Here is a 21,400-nt window from a genome sequence, read left to right as displayed (position 1 = left end):
CGCGACCATCGCCAGCATGTTCGGGGCAGAGCGCCCCATCTACGCCATGCCTGCGGAAAACATCCGAGCCGCCCAGGTGGTAACAGATGAGCTGGACAAATGCAATAGCGATGAGCGCCGCCACATGACGGAGCAAGTTCAGCAGCTCCTAGACGCGGCTGCCATGCAGCACGAGGCCTCCGGCCACGCCGAAGTTCCACCCGGACGAAACAACGAACCTCCCCCACGCCGAGATCATGGGGCGACCTCCCGGACACCGACTGGTAGCGCCCACGGAGGAAAGGGCAACAAGCCGGCTGCCAGCCGCAGTCGGACACGCCTCTCCATCGAGCGGGACGAGGACGGCCGCCCTCGTGCAGTAGAGCGGCGAGGCGACCTGCCGCCTCCCCCGCCTCATGGAGCAAGATACCCCACTCCGCCTCCTGTCACGCATCCGACACTCGGTGACCACCTTGGCCGTTGAGAGGGAGTCGGAGAGAATGATGCTCGCCATCGGATAGATTATCTCAACCGATCACTGGCGCTTGAAGAAGAAGACGCGCTGGGCCCGCCCTGTTTCGGCCCTCGAATCCGAGATGAGCCCTTCCCTAAGGGGTTCACCCTTCCACGAGACACGCCCAAGTACACCGGCTACGTCAAGCTGGAGGACTGGCTGGTCGACTACTCCACGGCTGTCAGTATAGCAAACGGCAACAAGCGTGTTGCCATGAAGTACGTCCCGCTCAAGCTTTAGGGCACTGCCCGGACGTGGCTCAACAGCCTAAAGCCCAGCAGCGTCAACAGCTGGGTTGATTTCACCGAGGTCTTCATCCGCAACTTCACCAGCACCTACAAGCGGGCTCCCAAGCCCCGACAGCTCTCCCTGTGCGTCCAAGGGCCCATGGAGTCAACTCGCGACTACCTCACGGCTGGACCGAGCTGCGGAATTCCTGCGAAGGCGTCCACAAGGTGCAGGCGATCGAGTACTTCACTGCCGGGTGCCAAGAGGGCACCCTCCTCAAGCATCGACTCCTCTGCGACGAGCCCGAGACCCTCGATAAGCTGCTGGTCATTGCCGACAAGCATGCCATGTCCGACTCCTCCATGAAGGCGGAAATCATGGTTGATGCATCCCGCAAGGTGGCCCCTCAGGCTCCTCGGACTCTGGCTGGTGACACCAGTCGGCGACAGCAACCATGTGATAACAAGCGGAAGGCCACCCAGCCGGCAGGTGGCGACGGTCGAGGATCAGCAGCCAGAAGGGCAGCCGGCCCCCAGGCGGCAGAAGGGCGGCAAGACCAATTGGTTGCCTTTTTTCTCTTACGAGCAAACCTTGGATGCACCCTGCAAGTTCCATAGCGGCGCGAAGCCCTCCAACCACACCACTCGGAAGTGTCACTGGCTCACCAGAATTGCCAAGGGAGATGGACTCCTGCCTCCTCCGCCTGCCGGACCGCCGCCTCCTCAGCCCTAGCAGCCGGCGGCCCGACTAGTCGGCGCCATACAAGATGAGTACCCGGAGGAGCTCGGAGCCTATGTTGTTTTTACCAGCGTGGCCGATGACAAGCGCAGCAGACGGCAACAACAACAAGAAGTGCAGGCAGTGGCCTCCAGTACTCCAGAGTTCATGCATTGGTCCGAGAAACCTATTAGTTGGAGCAGGGCCGACCACCCGGAAGTGATGCCTTCCCCCGATTTGTATGCCTTGGTCCTAGAAGCTACCCTTGCAAGGGAGAGGCGAGCAGCCCGTTTTTCCAGAATCTTGATAGATGGCGACAGCAGCATCAATATCCTGTACCGTGACACGATGGAGAAGTTGGGAATCAAGCAGAAGCAGCTCATCCCCAGTCGGACTGTATTCCATGGTATAGTCCCTGGCCTTTCCTGCTAACCAATTGGCAAGACCCAGATTGATATCCTCTTCGGAGACAAGAATCACTTACACCGAGAGTCAGTCTGGTTTGAAGTGGTGGACCTTGAGAGCCCCTACCATGCACTGCTAGGCCGGTCTGTCTTGGCCAAATTCATGGCAGTCCCCCACTACGCCTACCTCAAGATGAAGATGCCGAGTACCAAGGGAATCCTGAGAATAGTCGGAGACTACAAGAAGTCGATCACTTGCGCTGCAGATAGAAGCCGGCTGGCCGAGTCCCTCGTGATTGCTGCCGAGAAGCAGCTCCTTGACCGAGTGGTGGCGTTGGCAGGCAAGAAGCCGGAAATGTCACCCACCCCCCAGGAGTCGGAGGTTGAGGGCTCGTTCAAGCCGGCCAAGGAAACAAAGAAAATACCCTTGGACCCGGAGCACCCAGAGAGGGACGTTGTCGTAGGCACAGGCCTTGACAGCAAATAGGAAAGCGAGCTCATCGATTTCCCCCATGAGAATCGGGACATCTTTGCATGGTCTCCCAAAGACATGTCGGGTGTTCCGACAAATTTCGCCGAGCACAAGCTACATGTCCGACCTGACGTCAAGCCGGTCAGGCAGCCCTTGCACCGCCTATCAGAAGAGAAGAGAAGAGTTGTCGGAGAAGAGATAGCCCGGCTCCTAGCAGCCGGATTCATCATGGAAGTATTCTTTCCAGAGTGGCTGGCCAACCCAGTCCTGGTGTTGAAAAAGAACAAGCAGTGGCGCATGTGCATTGACTACACCAGCCTCAACAAAGCCTACCCCAAAGATCCCTTTGCTCTGCCGAGGATTGATCAAGTAATAAACTCCACAGCCGGATGCGAGCTGTTGAGTTTCTTGGATGAATACTCCGGGTACCACCAGATAAAACTGAACCCGACCAACAGGCTGAAAACCGCCTTCATTACGCCATTTGGAGCCTTCTGCTACCTGACCAGGACGTTCGGCTTGAGAAACACCAGCGTCACGTTCCAGCGTTGCATGCAGAAGTGCCTCCTCAAGCAACTTGGCAGAAATGCCCATGTATATGTGGATGATGTGGTGGTAAAGACGGAGAAGCGTGGCACACTGCTGGAGGACCTCAAGGAGACCTTTGAGAACCTGCGCCGATTCCAGATCAAGCTCAACCCGGAGAAATGTGTCTTTGGAGTACCAGCCGGCCAGCTCCTCGATTTCCTGGTCTCAGAGCACGGCATAGAGTGCAATCCCGTGAAGATCAAGGAAATTGAGATGATGAAAGTGCCCACCCGACTGTTGGACGTGCAGAAATTCATCGGCTGCTTGGCGTTAGTCAGTTGTTTCATCAGTCGGCTGGGCGAGGAGGCCCTTCCCCTGTACCAACTCATGAAGAAGACCACTTTTTTCGAGTGGAACGACAAGGTGGACGAAGCATTTCTCCAACTCAAGAAGATGTTGGCAACCCCACCTGTCCTGGCGGCTCCGACTGAGAAGGAGCCCATGCTCCTCTACATTGCAGCCACCAGTCGGGTTGTCAGCATAGTCATGGTAGTAGAGCGCAAGGAGAAGGACAAAGCATTGCCGGTCTAGAGACTGGTGTATTACTTGAGCGAAATATTGTCCGCTTCCAAGCAAAACTACCCCCACTACCAGAAGATGTGTTACGGCGTGCACTTTGCCGCCAAGAAGCTGAAGCCCTACTTCCAAGAGCACCCAATAACCATTGTCTACACAGCTCCACTTGCTGAGATCATTGGGAGCTGAGATGCTTCTGGCCGAGTGGCTAAGTGGGCTATTAATCTGGCCCCTTACACCATCTACTACCAGCCTCGCACCGCCATCAAATAGCAAGCGCTAGCCGACTTCCTCGTCGATTGGGCCGAGACCCAATATTTGCCGCCTGCACCAGACTCCACTCATTGGCGGATGCATTTCGATGGTTCAAAAATGCGCACTGGCCTGGGAGCCAGCGTCGTACTCACCTCTCCCAAAGGAGACAAGCTCAACTACGTGTTGCAAGTCCACTTCGCCGCCTCCAACAACGTAGCAGAATATGACGCACTCATACACGGGCTCCGGCTTGCCAAGGAACTCGGCATTCGCTGGATCATGTGTTATGGTGGCTCCGACTTGGTGGTCCAGCAGTCATCAGGCAACTGGGACGCCAAGGATGCAAACATGGCAAGCTACCGTTTCCTCGTGCAACAACTCAACGGATACTTTGATGGGTGCGAGTTCCTTCACATGCCAGGAAATGACAACAAGCAAGCAGATGCTCTGGCACGGATTGGCTCCACCCGACAAGCAATACCACCCGGCGTTGCCCTACGCCGCCTTCTGAAGCCGTCTGTCAAGCCGTCTCCTGATTCAGACTCTATCTTTGTGCCGCACCCCCCCCCCCCGAAGCAGTCGGATCCGACTTGGCGATCCCAGAGGCCGGCACGGGGATTTCGACAGGCGGCCCAAGGACTGCTATAGCCGCGCCCGGCCCGGGGACTTCAAAACCTGGCCCGGGGACTTCAACAGTCGGCTCGGGGACTTCTCCAACACAGCACATAGAAGCAGCTGCCAACCCACCGCCTCCCAGCCCAGCCGCCCTCATTCAAGTTGTAGTAGTCGCAGTCGAAGAAATTGCGGCGCCCTCATGGGCCCAGCCAATCCTCAAGTTCTTGGTGAATAAAGAGCTGCCAACCGATGAAGTCTCAGCCCGACAAGTGCAGAGGCGAGCTGCAACTTACACCATAGTCAACAAAGAGCTGGTGCGACGAAGTGTAACAGGGGTTTATCAGTGGTGTGTGGAGTCGGACCAAGGCCAAGCAATACTCAGAGATATCCACCAGGGCGAGTGCGGCCACCACGCGGCTTCAAGATCACTTGTGGCCAAGGCTTTCCGCCACGGGTTCTTCTGGCCAAGCGCCCTTGAAGAGGCCAAAGAGCTAGTTCAGAAGTGTCAAGGGTGCCAGAGGTTCCGCTCCATGCCACACCTGCCAGCTTCTGCACTCAAGACCATTCCCATAGCCTGGCCCTTTGCTGTATGGGGACTGGATATGGTGGGACCATTCAAGACAGCCCACGGTGGCATGACTCACTTGCTTGTTGTTAGGGACAAGTTTACCAAGTGGATAGAGGCAAAACCAATCAAGAAGCTGAATGGGCCGACTGCCGTGACTCTCATCGCCGACATCACCACGCGATACGGCATCCCACCCAGCATCATCACCGACAACGGTAGCATCTTCGCCAAGGGAGCCTTGGCTCGTTTCTATGCAAAACAGGGCATCCGCCTAGACTTAGCGTCCGTTGCCCACCCACAGTCAAACGGCCAAGTGGAGAGTGCAAATGGCCTCATTTTGTCCGGCCTCAAGCCCCGACTAGTCGAGCCTCTGGAGCTTTCGACCGGCTGCTGGCTCGATGAGCTGTCAGCCGTCCTCTGGAGCCTACGCACAACTCCAAAAAAATCAACAGGCTTCATCCTCGTCTATGGTGCCGAAGCTGTCATCCCGATGGATATTGAATTCGACTCCCCAAGAGTCTTCATGTACACCGAGGCAGACGCCAAGGAGGCACGAGAAGACGGCGTCGACTTGCTGGAGGAAGGCCAGTTGTTGGCACTTATCCGGTCGGCCATCTACCAGCAGAGTCTGCGCCGATACTACAACCGCAAGGTGAAGCCAAGGTCCTTCCTGGAGGGAGACCTTGTGCTCCGACTGATCCAGCGAACAGCAGGACAGCACAAGCTCTCGGCACCTTGGGAAGGCCCTTTTATCATCAGTAAGGTGTTGGGCAACGATGCCTACTATCTGATCGATGCCCAGAAGCCCAGAGCGTGCAAGAGGGATGATTCAGGCAAAGAGATGGAGAGGCCATGGAACGCAAACCTCCTCCGAAGGATTTACAGTTGAAAGCAGTATGTATCATGCTACCTTTTGTACTATGTATGAAGACTCCGGGTCCCCCGAGAAGAGCTCGGGGACTGCCCTCCTTTATCTATATGATAAGTGTCATGCCCATGAGAATGTACAGTCTATCTTGTCCGCCTGGCACCGGGTTCGACCAGTCGGCCCGGAGCCTCGCCGCCTTCTACATTATGTCGCCTCCTGTAGCCGGACAAGTAGTGTGCCGGCACCAAACACTTCCTTTGTCAGAAGCCACGGCTCGTAGAGCGACTGCATGGCAGGCAAAGGTTGCAAAGAAATGCCCCATACGAAAGAACGACTAAGGAAGAAAACGCATATAGTAGAGGGCGGCATCGCACCTAGCCGTCTGGCTGCTTGGCAGCTAGACGGCCAGCCTCTACCTCTATTACCAAAAAAAGTCCGAAAGGCTAAGTCCTAGCCCCCCTCACAAACGGCTAGAGCGCTCAAATCAGCCATGGTCCGCAGAGCGGCCGCCCGGCTGGTGAAAGCAAATCCAAAGGGTTGGCGGAAAAGGAAAAAAGCCAAGGAGAAAAAGGGAAAAAGACTGGAGGTCGGCATAACAAGCATAAGCAATGATAAATATTTACATGGATAAAGGCCTCTGGCCAGCATTCAAACAGAGTTTTGATATACACCCGAGGGTGAAATTGCGCAAATTTAACAAAATGTTCAGAACGGCAAGCAGAAAGGAGATAAAACCCTAAGGAGCAGCAGAAGACTCCGGCTGGGCGGTGCCGGTTGGTGCAATGGAAGACTCCGGCTGGGCGGTGCCGGCTGGCGCAGCAGAAGGATCCAGCTGGACGGTGCCGGATGACGTGGCCAAGGACTCTGGTTGGACGTTGGAGTCGGCTACACCACTTGGCGCAGTAGGCGGCTCCGTCTGGACAGAAGGATCACCAGCAGCAGGCGGGGCGGTGGAGGACTGGAGGACGGAGTCGGTGGCATCCGTCGGAGGAACGGGTGGCTGGTCGGTCCCCTCCTGGCCACCTCCAGTAGCGGGCGGCACCTCGGCACGTGGCTCGTTGCTTGAGGCCCTGTTGGGCTGGGTCTGACTGTCCGCCCCGACCTCCGGCATGTCGACGTCGCTCTCCTTGTCTTCCTCCTCCTCCTCTCCGTCCTCCTCCCTGTATTCTCCTTCGTTGCTGGAGTCGATGACTTCAGCTGAATCCTCGCTGTCCTCCGGGTTTAACCCGAGCCACTCATGCGGAGCTTCACCGCCTTCCTCGACCACCTCCGGGACAAACACAATGGTGTCGGTGAAGTCGGCGATCGCCGCCGCCTTGTTGACAAGCTCAGCTTCCACCGCCGCAAGCTCCACCTGCGCCTCCAGTCGGAATGTGGTTAACTGGGCTAGATCTAGCCCAAGGTACCATGTCTTGACGAATTCCAAGGCCCTGCGCGCCCCTGCTCGGGCTGCTGAGCCTTTCCAGGCTTCCAGGCGGCCGGTCGCCACCTCCAGCCAGTCGGTAGTCCGACTTGGGGTGCGTGCAGCCGGCAAGCCTGGCAAGAGGGCGGAGACCGCCTGGGTTCCGACGCGCTGGAGGCAGCACAGCAAGCGGTGAGCAGGCCGAAGCCGGGCCTGAATGCTGAGGACCTGTTCGCCAAGAGTCCAAGGGGCATCGGCAGCGATCTGCGCACCCTCTGCCCTTCGCTCCTCGCGCTAGGCCTCGATCATTTGGATCGCGGCCACAGAATGGCCCGGGAAGAAGTCTGTCCGGGCGAAAGAAGAAAAACGCCAAGGCTATAAGCAAAGGCTGGCAGCTCAAAACAAGAAACCAAGAAAATAAGGCTTACCATCGACCAAGTCTTCGATGCTCCTGAAGCAGGCCGTCACCTGGACCTCCTTGTCGGCCCAGGCGGAGCGCTCGACCTCAAACTCGGCGAGGAGGCTGGCCTCCATCGTCTCCGCCTTTAGCTGTGCCGCCTTGAGGGTTTTCGCCTGCTCACCAAGTTGGGCGACCAGGCGGTCACGCTCCTCCGCCATCTTGCTGCACTCCGCCTTCTTGCCACGCAGGGCGGTGTTGGCTTCGCCCAGCTGCTGCTGCAGGGCGGCATTGGCCTCTGAAGAAAGAAAGAGAAGGAAAAAGCATCAGTCAAGCGGACAAGACAAAGGAAAGAAACAACCGAGGAGATTCGGCCCGACTGCTCAGCAGTCGGCCCGAACCTCGGGGACTACAGCCCGCGAGCGTGCCAGCGCGCCCCCGCAGAAAAGAAGTAGTTGGCAAATGAAAGAAACAACCGAGGAGATTCGGCCCGATTGCTCAGCAGTCGGCCCGAACCTCGGGGACTACAGCCCGCGGGTGCTCCAGCGCGCCCCCGCGGAAAAGAAGTACTTGGCAAAGGAAAGAAACAACCGAGGAGATTCGGCCCGACTGCTCAGCAGTCGGCCCAAACCGTGGGGACTACAGCCCACGGGTGCGCCAGCGCGCCCCCGCGAAGAAGGAAGACGGAAACTTATGCCAGCTCTTCGCCAGATGGGCCGTCTGCGCCTCCAGCTCCCGAACCTTGGAGTTGTAGGCGGTCGCGCGGAGGTTGTGAGTCCTGCAGAAGAGACATCAAATGAAGTCAGCAGTCAACAGTCGCAAGATGAAGTTCCGACCCGCCTGCTCAGCAGCCGGCCCGGAACTTGGTGACTACACCCAGTGGGTGCGCTTGCGCGCCCCCACAAGAGAAGCAAAAAGGATCATTCGAAGAAGAAAGCCAAGGATAACTTACGCGGATGGCAGTGCGCGACTCCAAGTAGGCCTCGTTGCAGCACCTAAGGGCCTCCCCCTCTGCCCGGAGCTTGGCCTGGACGTTAAGAGACGCCTGGTTCAGGGCACCAGTCCCCCCCCCCCCCCGTGTATCCAACCTACGGGTGCAGCGCTGGTCGCCTTGGTATCAGGGGCCAACGAGCTTGCGGTGCCGATCGCCTGCGGCCGCGGTGCTGAGGCCGCCTTCTCCAGACAACGGCGCGTAGGTAGGCGGACCGTAGGGATTAGGTCCGTCACCACTGTACTTACGATCGGCGGCGCCACCAGCTGCTCGTCACGCGGCTCGTTGGCTGGCGGGGGCAGCGGGGGCGGGGGTGGTGGCACGAAGACGTCCGGCATGGCTATGTCGCCACCTTCCCGCTCCTGGATCGGGTAGTCGCCGCCGGCTCCTCCGGCCGTCACCTCGAATTTAGGTGGACGCGGCGCGGTGTTCAGGGGCGCCACAAGCAGCGGCTCTTGGCGTGTGTGGCCTCTGCGCGCTGCTCCTTCTCTGCGGCCTAGGCTTCCGCCTGCGCCAGCGCCCTCTCAGCGGACGCGGCGGACAAGGCCGCCTGCTCCCTGGCCAGGCGGTCGGCCTCTTCTTCGCGAGCCTCCCGCGCGTTCCGCTCTGTCGCCTCCCGGAGGTCGGCGGACGGGTCGATGCGCCAACTGGTCAAGGAGGTCGTTGCCGACCTGAGGACCGAGGCGGCGCCCGACTTCTGGAGGGTCAGCGGGGCCCTAAAACAAGAAGACAAGTCAAAAGGCTTTTACGCCAGAATGACGAAAATACAAGGGGTAAGGGAAGGATACTTACACTGATACCATAACAGACACCTTCGGCTGCCTCTGATACTAGGCCGCCTTGGCCCCGGTTTCTTTCCTCCTGGTCACCGCGGCTGGGTTCTTGGGCTTCTTCAGAGCACTACCGAACAGGGTCACGCCCTGTTTCCGCTTGCGCTTGCCGCCTTGAGCGGCGGTCCAGAAGAGGGGCCGGTGCCGGTGGTGGCGGAGCTCCGGGCAGGGCGCGGTTGGTCTTCATCTTCGTCGTCGTCAGGCCAATCCTCCACGCGCCGCCTCCCTTGGAGCCGCCTGCTCCACTACCGTCGTCCGTTCTGCCACCGCCTCCTGTCGCGTCGTCAACCAGGGCGGCTGCCCCCAAGTCGGGGTCGTCCAAATCGCTCTCCGCCCTGTCTGCCTGTAAGGCATCACCCGGCCCTAGGAGGGCGGCCGTCGCCTCGGACATATAAATCTGCAACCAAGAAAGGGCGGCATCATAAAGAGAAACAAAGCTGAAGGAAACAGTTCCAAAGACCAATCGAAGAGACTGACAGCAGGAGGCGGGTTGTGGCGGGAGTATGGCTGCTTCCCGTACCGCCACTCCTTCTCCGACATCTTGAGGTCGGAGATCTCGTTTACCATCCGCAAAACTTCAACAGGCGGCATCCCCTTCATGCACAGCCGGCACGGATCGCCGTGTCCGCCCATCCGGAAGATCGGATGAGGGCGTCTCTGGGGCGGGAGGACCCGAAGCTCGACGAAGGAGACGAGGAGGTCGGAGGCCACGAGGCCCTCCACCTCCTGGAGAACTCGGAGTCGGCCGATGGCAGCCGCCGCGTCCGCCGACACCGGCTTCGGTTTGTACTTCCAGGAAGTGCGAGCTCCGTTGGGGGGGCGGTCTCGTAGGCCGGCAGGTTGAGGAAGTCGGCAGTCGGGTCCATGTTCTCGATGTAGAAGTAGGACTGCTGCCACATCTTCACCGACTGCGCCAGCTTGATGACGGGGAAGGCGTTCCGCTTCGCCAGCTGGCACACAGCGATGAAGCGCCCGCACTCGGCCGACGTCTCCTTGGCGGAGGTGCCGAGCTTTCCATAAAAGAATGCTCCCCACAGCTCGATTGTGGGGAGGATGCCGAGGTAGCCCTCGCACGTCGTGACGAAGGCGGAAAGCAGAGTCACGACGTTGGGCGTGAGGTGGTGAGGTTAAAGATTGTAAAAGTTGAGGAAGGAGCGGAAGAAGACGCTCGCCGGGAGGCCGAAGCTGCACAGGAAATGCAAACGGAAGACGACCCGCTCGCCTTCCTGCAGCACCAGCGAGATTTCTGTCTCCGGTGGCACCCACGCCTTGACGAAGGCCGCGCTGGGCATCTGGCGTGTGTCGCGGAGGAAGAAGATGTGATCCTCGATCATAGTCAATCCATCCCAGTCGCCCATGGCTCTGGCTGGCGGTGTGGAGAGGAGAAACGCGCCGGCGGTGGGCAACGACGGCGGTGTTACGGCAGCGAGCAGCGGCGGAGGATGAGAAGAGGAAGAAGAAGAGTGGGAGGGGGCGCGAGAGCTTTGCCGCACCTTCCCTCCTCCCTACTTATAGCGCTCGTGCTGTGAAGCCGAGGGGACGGGACGTGTGGTCGTGGGATTAACTACGCCCACGTTCCCCCGACCCCCGTTTCCTGCGCACATTTACCACATCGTTAATGATCATGGGAAAGGCAACCGTCCCCTTCGGCATAGTGGATCCACCCGGTTGCCAAGGCACGGTAGTGGTGGGCCCGGCCCTGTGTCATGTCCTCTCCGAAGCGTGGGGTGGCAGGCTAACCCGGCTGACGTGCGCCGCGTAGCGCGTCCGTAGCGGGCGGCGACCTAGGAAACTTAGCAGGCACGCCACCTATCTCCCTCCCTGAAGTTCAAAAACCAACAGCGTGAACTCCGCCTGCTAGGCTAGCTGCACAGCAGACCGGCACCTTCCCGGAGCCCGGTGAGGAGGGAAGCCGTTGAGGCTTCGCAGCCCCTCGACCATGGTGCCTCACTGGCTTCGGGGACTACTATCAGAGTAATGGGCCACGGGCAGGCTTACCCGAGTCCCTGGATTTATCAAGACTTTGGGCCAGCTCCGCCTAGCTGGGCCCCAAGCTGAAGCTCCGCCCTCTGGGGCCGACTGGCTCAGCGGCCGGCTGCCAGAGGGTGGCCGACCCAAGACTACGACGCTTTGAGTGACCGGCTCCTGGCGGCCGCCCTCCAGAGAGGGCGGCAACAGGCATGCGGCCACCTCACGACTACAGGGCGGTCAAGCTCCCATCGAGAGTACAAGTCAAAGCATGGCTACAATGAAGCACGTCGCCTCCCACGCTCGAGACAGGCGTGGCTACAGTGCTCCGTACAGACGGAGATCTCCGCACAACGGAGCACTGTGCCATATCTATCCTGACGTCGCTCCAGGCAGGCAGAGCCCTGTTCCCCACGACGGCCTGTCGGTATGGCCCACCAGAGGCGGACCCTATCGGGCAGTGACCCCAAGGAAGACGGCGGAAGCTCAACCAGGCGGATTAGAGAGGGGCCGGCCTCCAGCAGGCGGCCGTCCCTTGTCCCGAGGCGAGCACACCATTAAGATGATAAGACCAGCTGTGGCTACAGTGTCCTCCCACCAGGCGGTGGGACTGTAGCCACGCTAAGATGACCAAGCCCCCGTCACTAACGACACGTCTACAGTGAGCAGCCACCAACCAGTCGGCGGGGCCCACCAGGCGGCGGGCCCCAGTGGTCGGCGGAGAAGCCGGAGGCTGGAGACACTGACAGCCGGGCCTAGCAGCCGGCCATATTACCATTGTACCCCTGGGGGGTAGGCCTATATAAACCCCACAGGCCACCCATGCAAAGGGTTCCCACTCCATTAGAACTAGCCACCCCCCTAGAGCAGGAGGAGAGCTAGCCTTGCCCGCTTCTGCCTCTAGCGCACAGCTCGACGAGCACCATTGTATCACTTGTGCCTTAGTGATCATGCGGAGACCAAGCAGATCAGGACTAGGGGTGTTATCTCCTAGGAGAGCCCCGAACCTGGGTAAAGTATGCCGGCGTTCGTGTCTACGCCTTATCCCGCTTCCAGGCACCGACGACGTTCTACTCGCTCCCATCATGATAAGCCATCCATTGGCATATGTCGTACCCAACCCCCGACACCTCTCCAAATCCACTTTCATATTCATCATAATAAGATTCAACATCCTCCAAAATAGTGGGATCACTACTTCCTAAAGTTGACACTCTTCCAAACCCACTTTCATCAATATAATCATCATAAATAGGAGGCATGTTTTCATCATAATAAATTTTCTCAACAAAACTTGGGGGCCTAAACATATCATCTTCATCAAACATAGCTTCCCCAAGCTTGTGGCTTTGCATATCATTAGCATCATGGATATTCAAGGAATTCATACTAACAACATTGCAATCATGCTCATTATACAAAGATCTAGTACCAAACATTTTAAAGCATTCCTCTTCTAGCACTTGAGCACAATTTTCCTTTCCATCATTCTCACGAAAGATATCAAAAAGATGAAGCGTATGAGACAAACTCAAATCCATTTTTTTGTAGTTTTTTTATAAACTAAACTAGTGATAAAACAAGAAACAAAAATATTCAATTGCAAGATCTAAAGATATACCTTCAAGCACTCACCACCCCGGCAACGGCGCCAGAAAAGAGCTTGATGTCTACTACACAACCTTCTTCTTGTAGACGTTATTGGGCCTCCAGGTGCAGAGGTTTGTAGGACAGTAGCAAATTTCCCTCAAGTGGATGACCTAAGGTTTATCACTCCGTGTGTCGGGGGGATGAACCCTAGGCAGGCAACGGAACCCGGATCTATTTCAAAAACAGGAGGGCCCGCATCGCCCTGCAAACCGGCGTGCGCCAGGCCGGGTCGCTCGACCGGCAAGGCGCGCAACCCGGCCATGACCCTCGACTCCGCAAGGTACGTCGACCCGGCCGCAGCGGCTGGCGCAAGGCAACTCAACCCGGTGCAACCTTGGCTTCCCCGGCAAGCCAACCCACCCGTGGCGTCCACGGCAACCCAGCCACGGGTCAGCTCCCATCCCATCAAGGCCGTACTATGGGAAGAGACCTCAATCACTGATGACCAAGACTACAGTGGCCCCGCCCATGCCCGTGGTCAGCCAGAGCGTGGCATCAGTGCCCCTTACCTACCCGGACCAGGGCTGGCACAGCAAAAGTGTTCCCACCCTCACCGCTGACGACAGCAAGCGGCGGCCTGACGGAGAACACTGTGCGTGGCTCGACTCGGCCACTCCATGACGATTGACAAGACGGCGCACAGTCCCCCTAGGCACGTGGGGCCCGCACCTAGGGGAACCCGGCGAACCACAAGCCCCCAAGCGGGACCCAGCCCGGTACCCCAGACGCCGACAATGCGGACCAACCGACTCGGCATATTACCATTGTAACCCTGGGTGGGCTGATCTATAAAATCCCCCAGGAGTCTGTGCCTACAGAGGCATGAGCATGATATGTAAGATCCCCGGCATGCAAAGCCACACCAGATAGGACTAGCCACTACATAGCCACACCAGAGGGAAGGAGCAGCCCGAGCTTTGGCCAGCCTCCTTCCTCCTCCATACAGCTCCAGGAGCGACATTGTACTATCGACTATCCAACTAAACTCGGCAGAACTAGGGGTGTTATCTCTCCGGAGAGCCCCGAACCTGGGTATGTCCGACGTCCCGCGCCTGCGCATATCAACCTCGCCTCCGAAGCCCACCAGTGCCCTCGAGCCTCCTCCTCTCTTTAGCCATCCCTTGGCATCTGCCGTGCGCCCACCATGACAGTTGGCGCCCACCATGGGGCAGCTCGAGGAGCTGGCCGGAAGCATGCTTCGGACGGGGCCCGTCTCCTACTCCGACGAGTCTGTCGCTCTGGCAGATGACGTCATTGGTGCGCTCGCCGCCTCCTTCACCGCGCTACGCATCTCCGACACGCTTGCGACCAATGAGTACCCCAGCAAGGTGCTCAGCTACTCCGAATCCCCACTCTCTCTCAGCGGCGGATTCACCACCGGGGCGATGGACGCCCATGTAGAGGTCTTCGTCACTGGTGATGGCGCCTCTTCCTCGTCGAGCAAGGCGAGAAGAGCCGCCGAAGCCACGGCCGCCACGGCACGGACAGAGCCGTCCGACCCACTGCGCGCCGTGATGCAGAGCCTCCGCATCCCCATCAGCACCGACGTCGACGCCACCAACGTTGCTGAAGCCTGAACCCAGCTCAAGGACAGGCGCTAGCAAATGCTGGACCTGTCCGAAACGGTGGCCGCCACCAGACGCCACCTGGAAGCTGCTCAGATGGAGCAAGATGCCGCCCATGGATTCACGCCCGCCATGGCCGAGCCGAGCTGGGCTGCTGATACTCGCGCCCGGGAATGAGCGATCGGCCGGGCCTTCGGCGCCGGCCAGACCATCTACGAGACCCCAGTCAAGAACATGCACGCTGCGGAGGCAGCTGCGGTCGGCCTCGACCAACTCACGGGATAGGAGCTCAAGGAGCGCATCGGGCGGATGCGCGAGCTCCTCCGCACCGCCAACACCCAGCAGGATCGCCTCAACCAGCTCGCCTAACTGGCGGGGTCCGGCTCCGCCCGCCTTGGCGGACCCGACGAACTCCTGCACACGGCCTCTTCACCGCCCGGCGAGGCGCACTCCGGCCAAGGCCCGACCCAGCGCAACCCGGCCGGCACCGCCGCTGACGCTCTAGGCAACGAGCCCGCTCGAGAGACCCAGCACGGACCCGGCCAGCCTGGCCGGCGTCCGGCTCCAGCCGACCCGGCCCCTCGGGGCCTGGCCGCCAGTCGACTCGGCCTACACGCCATCGACGATGCCGACGCGCGCCACCGCCTCGATCAGCTCGCTCGCTCCATGGAGGTGGAGGAGAGTGGCGCTATCGGGCCGGCGTGTTTCGGCCCATGCATCCGGGAGGAGCCCTTCCCCAAGGGGTTCGTACTTCCCCGCGACACCCCCAAGTACAATGGGACCATGAAGCCAGAAGACTGGCTCACTGACTACACCACGGCAATGGCATCACCGGTGCCAATCATCGTTTCGCCGTGCGCTACGCACCGCTCATGCTCCAAGGATCGGCTCGCACATGGTTGAACAGCCTGCCGATGGGCAGCATCAACACATGGGTCGATTTCGAGGAAGCATTTGTCCGCAACTTCACGGGGACGTACAAGCGACCCGGTCGCCCCAGTCAGCTCGCCATGTGCGTGCAGGGGCCGACGGAGACCGGCCGCGAGTACCTTGCATGCTGGACCGAGCTCCGGAACAGCTGTGAGGGCGTCCATGAAGTCCAGGCGATCCAATAGTTCATCAGCGGGTGTTGAGACGGCACCTTCCTCAAGCACAAGCTTCTACGCTCCGAGCCGGCTACCATGGCCGCGCTCATGGTGACGGCGGACAAGTACGGCAATGCCGACTCCTCCATGAAGATCCAGGTGGCGCTGGACGAGGCCGGCAAGGCGAAGCCGGTCCCTCCATAGAAGTCGGCCGGCGAAGGCAGCCGGCAGAAGCACCACCAGAACAACAAGCGCAAAGCCGAGCAGCCGGCGCAACGTCAAGACAACCGGCTCGTCGCGGCCGCCGAGCCCGCGGCGGACCCGGTAGCGAAGCGCCGGCAGACCGGCAAGATGGCATGGCAACCCGCCATGAGCTTTGAAGAGATGCTCGATGCCCCATGCAAGCACCACAGCAACGCAAGACCCTCCACGCACATGCTTCAATAGTGCGCCATCACCAAGCGCATCATGAGGGGCGACGTCCCGCCTCCTCCGGCTCCGGCTCCGGCTCTGGGCACGGGACAGCCGCCTTCGCCTCCACCGCCGCCCCCGCCAGCGGCGCGATGCGGAACGACGCCTACCCCGACCAGAACGCGGCCTACATCGTCTTCACCAGCCTCGGCGATGACAAGCGTAGCGAGCGCCTCCTCCGGCAGGAGGTGAACACCGTCGTCCCGGCCAAGACGGATTTCATGCATTGGTCGGAGCGCCCGATCACCTGGACCCGGGAGGATCACCCGGCTGTCATGCCGAGTCCGGGTGGATATGCCCTCGTCCTCAACCCTACAATCGTCATGCGGCGCACCTGCAAGTTCTCCCGAGTCCTCATCGACGGCGGCAACAGCATCAACATCCTCTACCGCGACACGATGACCAAGCTCGACCTCAAGGCCGAGGACCTGGAGCCAACCCAGACCGTCTTCCACGGCATCGTACCCGGCCTCTCCTATTCACCCATTGGCTGGGTCCGGCTTGACGTCCTGTTCGGCGACAGCAGCCACTTCTGACGCGAACCAATCTGGTTCGAGGTGGTGGACCTGTCCAGCGTGTACCATGCACTGTTCGGCCGGCCCGCGCTCGCCAAAGTCATGGCGGTTCCCCACTACGCGTACCTGAAGATGAAGATGTCGGGTCCCAAGAGCCTCATTACCGTCACCGGCGACTACCGCAAGTCTCTGGAGTGCGCCCAAGACGGCGCCAAGCTGGCTGAGTCGCTGGTCATTGCCGAGGAGCGGCGCCAGCTCGACCGGATCGTCGCCCTAGCCGGCGAGGCCTCCGACGCGTCGATCCCGACCCTGGACCCGGCCGATGAGGCCGCCTTCAAGCCCTCCAAGAAAACCAAGAAAGTGAAGCTGAACCCGGAAGACCCCAGCTGCGGCAAGTACGTTGTCGTAGGCGGCCGCCTCGATAGCAAATAGGAAGGCGAGCTCGTCGACTTCCTCCGTGAGAATCGGGATATCTTCTCATGGACCCCCAAAGACATGTCGGGTATCCCAAGGAAGTACGCCGAGCACAAACTCCACGTCCACAAGGACGCCAAGCCTGTCCGTCAACCCCTCCGTCAGTTTTCCGAAGAGAAGAGAAGAACCATTTGTGAAGAGGTCGCCAAGCTCTTGGCGGCCGGCTTCATAATGGAAGTGTTTCACCCCGAGTGGTTGGCCAACCCAGTCCTTGTCCTGAAGAAGAACAAGACCTGGCGCATGTGTATCGACTACACCAGCCTCAACAAGGCCTGTCCCAAGGATCCGTTCGCCCTCCCGTGGATCGACCAAGTCATCGACTCGACCGCCGGGTGCGAGCTGCTGTCCTTCCTCGACGCCTACCTCAGCCACCATCACCCCGGACCCGGCCGTCGCCGTCACCAACCCGGGGGCTGCTCAACCCGGCCCAGGAGCCGCCGACTCGGAACCCACCCAGGTGGATGTCTTCACCGCCATCACGGCCCCATCTTGGGCCTTGCCGATATCATAATGGCTAGAGAACGGGGTTCTCCCCATGGACGAGACCGAGGCCCGGAAAGTTCAGCGTCGGGCGTCCGCCTATAGCATCATCAACAACGAGCTCGTCAAGCGCAGCTCTACCAGTGTGTTCCAGCGCTGTGTCGAGCAGGACCGCGGCATCGACATCCTCCTCGACATTCACCAGGGCGAGTGCGCGCACCACGCTGTATCTCGATCCCTCGTGGCCAAGTCTTTCCGCCACGGCTTCTACTGGCCAACGGCCCTTGAAGAAGCCGAGTCGCTCGTCCTCAAGTGCGAAGGATGCCATCGCTTCAGCAAACGCAGCAACCAGCCGGCGTCAGCACTCCGCACCATCCCGATCGCCTGGTCCTTCGCAGTCTGGGGACTCGACATGGTGGAAACCTTCAAAACCGCTCGAGGCAGCATGACGCACTTGCTGGTGGCAGTGGAAAAGTTCACCAAATGGATCGAGGCAAGACCAATCAAGAAACTGCACGGGCCAACAGTCGTCCAGTTCATCAAGGACATAGCGGTGCGCTATGGCATGCCGAACAGCATCATCACCGACAACGGCACCAACTTCGCCAAGGGCGCGCTCGAGCAATACTGCTCCGTCTCCGGCATCCGCCTCGACCTGGCCTCCATGGCACATCTGCAGTCCAACGAGCAGGCCGAGCGGGCGAACGGAGACATCCTGTCCGGCATCAAACCACGACTCGTCGAGCCACTCGCCCGCTCACCCGGCAGTTGGCTCGAAGAGTTGCCTGTGGTTCTCTGGAGTCTACGCACGACACCAAACCGGTCGACCGGGTTCACCCCGTTCTTCCTCGTCTACGGATCCGAATCCATCATCGCGACCGACATCGAGTTCGACTCGCCGCGCGTCATGATGTACACCGAAGCAGAAGCAAGAGAAGCATGTGAAGACAGCGTCGACCTGCTCAAAGAGGCATGCCTTCTGGAACTTAGCCGCTAGGCTATCTACCAGCAAGGCCTGAGGCACTAACACAGCAAGAAGATCAAGCCTCTCGCATTCCGCGAAGGCGACCTCGTCCTCCGACTCGTCCAAGAGCAGGCAGGCCAGCACAAGCTGTCCTCTCCATGGGAAGGCCCGTTCATCGTGAGCAGGGCTTTGCGCGACCGCAACACCTACTACCTCATCGACGCACGCAAATCAAAGAAGCGCAAGAGGGACACCGCCGACGAATAAACGACCTGGCCGTGGAACGCGGAACTCCTCCGTCCATTTTACGGTTAGCCGAATGAACGTATGTTCAACGCCTTTTGTAAGCATATGAAACTTTGGGGTCCCCGAACAAGACTCGGGGGCTGCCTTTTGCCGACCAATTTATTGCGTCCATATTTCACACCACTTTACTACCGAACCCGGCCGCCGGCTTGACAAGCTCGACCCGGGGGCTCGGGGGCTGGCCGGCTCAATCATCACCCCGCCGCTTTACTTAGTGATTCCTGATAAGTTAAGATGCCACGGCCCCCCACTTCGCCCTAAAACCGCAGATCCAGCTCTGGCTGACGGTGGGCAAGCACAACGGGCTAAAGCTCCCCTACGATTCATACACTAAGTTAAAGCCGCCGGGTCGACCGACCCGGCCCAACACTCGTCAACTAAGTTAGCCGCACGACCGGCTGCTCACCAACCGGCCAAGCCGGATTGCCGCCAGCTACGAGGGGAGGTAAGGAACTGCCATCTAGCTCTGCACTAGATTCTCCTTCTGTTATTAATAAGCTCGCGCCACCTAAACCTGTTGTTGCTATGAATTCTGATATGTCGCATGTTATCGATGAGCCACTTCTGCTTTGCATGATACTTATGATGAAACTACTTCTGTGCGTGAGACTACTGTGCCATTATGTGAATTTCTTGATGAACAACTTGCTAGGGCTAGACAGAATGAAATTACTGAAGATGCTATTATTGATGATACTGATGATGAAAATTCTCCCAATGATTATGTATTGCCTGTTGTTCCTGAGGGTTATGTTATGAATAAAGAAGCTGCTGAAGCTATCTTTGCTTGCAATGATAGATATGATCTTAAGAAATTATTAGCTAAATGGAAGCAGCAATCTCTTAATGCTAGAATGAAACCTGACCCTGCTTTTGCTACTTTACATATCTGTGTTACTGATAAGGATTATGAATTCTCTGTCGATCCTGAAATTATTACTTTGGTAAAATCCGATCCTTTTTATGGCCTTGAATCTGAAACTGTTTTGGCACATCTTACCAAGTTGAATGATATAGCTACCCTGTTTACTCATGATGATAGATCTCGCTACTTCTATATCCTTAAGATATCTCGTTCTCATTAAAGGGTGATGCTAAGACTTGGTATAATTCTCTTGCTCCTGGTTGTGTGCGTAATCCACATGATATGATTTATTACTTCTCTGCTAAATATTTCCCTACTCATAAGAAACAAGCTGCCTTGCGGGAAACATATAATTTTGTGCAAATCAAAGAAGAGAGTCTCCCACAAGCTTGGGGGAGGCTTCTCCGTTTACTTAATGCTTTGCCTCATCGTCCACTTAAGAAAAATGAAATATTTGATATCTTTTATAATGGACTAACCAATGCTTCCAAGGATTACTTGGATAGTTGTGCTGGTTGTGTTTTCAGGGAAAGAACAGTCGAGGAAGCTGAAATATTATTGAATAATATGTATAGTACTTTCACCTGCTTTGTATAAACACTCCACACAATGATTTCCTCAAACAAAATTACCAATTTGTATGTATAGTACTTTCACCTGCTTTGTATGTGTTCTCATCTACTGGGTGAAATATTTATTGTGGCTCAGATTACCTTTAGCTTTGTGGTAGATTTTATCAAGTTGATTAATTAATTAATTGGTACCAATAATGTTGACCGACAGTGGCCTTAGGAATATTGGATCTCACTCGCGCTGATGCACGATCATGGAGTCATTGTTATCAATTGGTTATGTGCTCTACCTAATGTTGCCACGTGGTCATGTCCAGAGGCACCTGTAGTCATTTAGTCCTACAACTTATTATGCTTTAACAATGCATGCCTCTTCTTATTAGTATACATATAACTGGATACTACATGCTATTACTGCGCATTTTACTTCTCCCTACTCATCTACACTGGAGGCAAACCACCCGCAAACTGTACGGAGCAGTTTGCAAGGCCTCTCCTTAGACTGCTGTTTAGCAACACCACGAGCCTCCACGAGGTTGACTGGACTGGTAAACCATTATATTTCACTGTTTCTATATTATGGCAAAAATGAGCAGTACATATGCTTTTGTCATTGGAATATCTATGGTATTTTGATGCTAGGAAAATAGTCTTACTTCTTCTACATAATACTTGACTTACTGTTGTCTTTTATTTACTTTCACATCACCTGATGTGTAAAATCAATGGCTCCTAGACGACTGCTTTTGTTCTGCTAAAACAACCTCCGTATTGGCAGCTGCTGGAGTGTTGATGGCTTCTACCGCCAGCATGCCTACTTGCCTAGCACATGCATGATGTTTGTAAGTTGCATTACAGTTCCAGCTGTTGTAATGCGGTTTGTGGTTTTTGGGTGCCTCTACAGTGTGGGTAAAGACCAAGAAAGATTATGTATAATTGCACATACCAGTTCCGTTGACAAGAAGCTTATATTTTGTTCCAGTTAGGTCTGTGGCTCCCTATTTCCATGGAGTTGTTGATACATAATTTGGTGCTTTCGACGTATCAACAAATTTATTCTTTTTTAGATGAACAAATTTATTCTAGAGTGCATGACATTTGTTCTCTTCGTATATATCAATTCTTTTCCTAGAATATGTAT

The sequence above is a fragment of the Triticum aestivum genome, chromosome 2B, assembly GCF_018294505.1.
Source record: "Triticum aestivum cultivar Chinese Spring chromosome 2B, IWGSC CS RefSeq v2.1, whole genome shotgun sequence".
Taxonomy (NCBI): Eukaryota; Viridiplantae; Streptophyta; class Magnoliopsida; order Poales; family Poaceae; genus Triticum; species Triticum aestivum.
The sequence above is the reverse complement of the archived record's forward strand: the minus strand, read 5'-3'. Positions refer to the sequence as shown.